This window comes from Pinus tabuliformis, chromosome X (genome assembly GCF_031772625.1).
Source record: "Pinus tabuliformis cultivar Carrire ecotype Pingquan chromosome X, CPIR1, whole genome shotgun sequence".
NCBI classification, from domain to species: domain Eukaryota; kingdom Viridiplantae; phylum Streptophyta; class Pinopsida; order Pinales; family Pinaceae; genus Pinus; species Pinus tabuliformis.
The window spans coordinates 1381055458-1381059164 of record NC_142308.1 but is presented as its reverse complement, the minus strand read 5'-3'; the positions used below and the strand labels follow the sequence as shown (position 1 = coordinate 1381059164).

Genomic DNA, 3707 nt, shown 5'->3' with positions numbered 1-3707 from the left:
ATCTATGTTTAGACCTAAATCGAGGCCAGCTAACAGGAAGAGAAACCATACTTACCGAACATACTCAGAACTGTGAAAGAAACGACCAAAATGGATAGTTTTCGGGATATAGAGAGTGAATCAACGGTGAATTCTAGACCTGAAATTGGATTATGCAGAGGATGAAAATTAATGGCTATCATATTCTGGTATCTCAACTAGATAGTAGAGAGCACATCTCCAGGAAAGATTTACATTACTGTCGGTGATAACTACCTAGAAAGAAAATGTTGTGTGTAGGACTCAACAACGTTAGCGAGTTGATTTCGTTTCTCAGATTTCCACACCGTTTCTCTATGATCCGAACTTGCAATAATTTTTTGAAAATGATGGATGCCGGTTATGAAAATTTTACGCTTCCATTTCTTACAGGCTCTTGGACAAATGTGTCAGTTGGATCCATCGTCTTTCCTATAAATTAACTCACAACTTTCTTTCTCTCAAGCACTATATGAACGAAGACGAGGGTGCAGTAAACTCACCTACCACACTCCGTTGCTTGTAGTATACTTATACTACACTCTGCCGTGTATATCCTTACCACTGACCTATTGAAGAAAAGGATTGCTTATAGTACTAGTATATTTCACAATAGAAGCACCTAACCGTATATAGCAAATTCACGTTTCTTTTGCTTCAATATTGGTTGTTCCAATGACAAATCGATTTGCTTGAAAATGAATTACCTCAATTGACAAAGTCTGAGTCCCACAGGGCATAACATCGAACCCAAGCTTGCCATTTTTAACATTTCATGTGCGGCATATGATAAGCAAGTTCAGTCACAAAATAAACTCTCACACGCTAAAACCTCTGGAATTTGATATTGGAAGCGTTAGAGTTAACATTACGTCAGTACCTACTATTGATGCATTGCTAAATATGGTCACGGATGCTTATAAATTATCATGTGGTCTCTTGAATCTCTCATTGCGATCTGCAGAGGCTTTCGAATCCTTGCAAATTATCTGCTGCCTTGAATCTCTAATCGCGATCTACAAAGACTTTCCGAATCAGTTGGGCAATAATTAAGTGGGTTAACCAATGGATGTGAGATTTGGCGATTCAGGTAGGCCATTCGCAACCGAGCTCCCGGTAAATGAGTCACAGAGAATGCAGTGGACAAGACTTTCGCGATCGCAGCTAATCTCGTCAAATTGCTTCCCACTACCACCGTTCTTGCTTTCCAAATTCTGTCACCGATTTTGACCAACGGAGGCCACTGCCACAGCTTCAACAAATACTTGACCGGTTTTCTGTTGGGCGGCTGCGCGATTTCTTGCTTCATTGATTCGTTCACCGACAGTTACAAGGCAGACGACGGGACGTTATACTACGGGATCGCCACCAGAACCGGGATGTGGACGATCAACCCAGAGATCAACAAGACGGTGGATCTATCTTCCTACAAACTCACGTTTCTTGATTTCGTGCACGCGGTGCTATCGGTTCTGGTGTTTGCATCAGTTGCCCTCATGGATCCCAACGTTGTAGGCTGTTACTACGCCGATGCCCGAGAGGACCAGAAGCAGCTGGTCATAAGCCTTCCGATCGCAGTTGGGACTTTTTGCAGTATGGTCTTTGTTAAGTTTCCTTCAAAACGGCATGGAATTGGATATCCCGCTGCAGATTAACATGAACCTAACCTTATATAACCGCTTGTTATTATGTCAGTTTCATATTGCAAAATCTAATTAAAGCTCTATTGGATGTAGTTGTAATACTAGTTCCAAGTATGTCGGGCTCCATGTCCATAGATTTAGAGTGGATACTTGCTATTCATGGCTTTATCACGGATTCTTCTGTGGAATTTACGTGATGGAGCTGTTAAATAATGAATCGGTTGTAGCCATTCGGAAACGACCACTCCTTCGACCGACTCCATCACTTTATGTGCTGCTTTCGAGTTTAATATTTCACTCAATCTCATGAATGATGGCGGGGCACTCACGCATGCGCTGTAGCTAAGTTGCAAGTGTGTATAAACGTTTGGTATTCGTGGATTGGTTTTACAACAAAGTTATTAATCTAATCAGAACTATATTGAGCTCAGGGTTCGTTTTCATTATATTGAGTTTTAATCATGATTTTTATTTCAATGGTTGAAGTATGGAAGTTTTTTAAATGTTAATTTTTTGGAATTTTTTTAAATGTTAATTATTTTATTTCAGGTTGAGTTTGAAAAGTGTTGTTTTAACATTAAATAAACATATTTTTCATACTTAATTTTTTATTTTTATTTTTTTCTTTTATGTATGAAGTATGGAAGTTTTTTAAATGTTAATTATTTTATTTCATGTTGAGTTTGAAAAGTATTGTTTTAACGTTAATCTAAATTATTTTTTTTTAGCATGTGGATTATTTTATGATGATTTTGAAAAGCTTTGCTGCAACATTAATTTTTTTTTGAGCATATTTTTGACACTTTCAATTTTCTTATGTCTTAAATACTTTTTTTTAAATGTTTGATTATTCAACCATTTTTCAAGCTATTTTCTATTCCTTCTTTTTTCTTTTCCTCAAATGTTGGTTTTAAAGTATTTTTGCTTTTCTTCTCAATGCAATATATTTTCATTTAAAAAAACAGATTACATCATAAAACCATAACCATCAAGATTACAATCTTTCACTTCATACTGGATGATTCAAGGTTTTTATTTTTTTCCCTTTGGCTTATTCACATCAATCCATCCTTCAATGTTTTTTGTAACAGCTAAAGATATACCCATTTCCTCATTGTTTTGATAAAGCTCCATAGCTACTCTTAAACCAATGTCACTATTTCTTTTTCACTATCTGAATTGTCTCACTCATGAGAGCACTTTTGGCTACAGATAGCTGACACAATTAACATTGATGTTATTTCATTATCCTTCATTATGTGATTCTCTTCTATGGACGCTACAACTCGGGGGAAAAACTCGATCTAGAGAGGCGAAGTTTTCCTAGGGTGGATTGTTTTGTTGACAATTATCCTTCTTCTAACTGGGAGAGTTGATAGAATTAGCTGAAGGCTTGTGTAACGTCCTTAGGAAGTGCGATGCATTTGGGCGCCGGTCGAACCGGGTGCTCGCACGGGTAGGTGACAAGTTGGAGCGCACGACGGTTGTGCGATGGAGGTGCGATGAAACTTGCAACAATACACATGCAATAATGAATGTGCGATGACATTTATACCCGGTTTGAGCATGGAGCGATGCACTTGAAGGCCGACAACAATGGAGGGCGGGCCTACTCAAGTGTTGGGCGCTTAAACGTGGTTAAGGGTTGTGCGCACAAAGGTTGGGTGGTCGGTTGGGCAAGCCCCACCCACACATTGCGATGGCTATATATGAGTGCGTTTTGGAGAGCATTCGTTCATCAATCATTCGATCAACACTTCGCACAAGAGGTAGTGCACAGTTCTAGTGCGCAGATAGACAAGGAGGAAGAGCACATATCTCATGTGCTAAGTCTTGCTTTAGCCGCACGGTTGGAACGCACTTGGAGTTGGGTGAAGGTGTTGGGCAAGGTGCGCCCATTGGTCGGTTGAGGCATGCACGGTGAACGTGTAGCGCCCGTTGGTGCCAAGTCTTGGCATGGGTGTCTTGGTGGCTCGGGTGAGCGCCCACCCATCGTGCAAGTGTGCACAAAGGTGAACGAAGGTAGGCAACCGAGTTTGCCTTGAT

The 3707-nt window shown here is 39.9% G+C and overlaps 1 pseudogene; it reads left to right on the top strand.

The window, feature by feature from the left end:
* Positions 1–977: 977 nt before the first annotated feature.
* LOC149145198 (protein DMP6 pseudogene) lies at positions 978–2080 on the top strand (annotated as a pseudogene).
* Positions 2081–3707: the final 1627 nt, after the last annotated feature.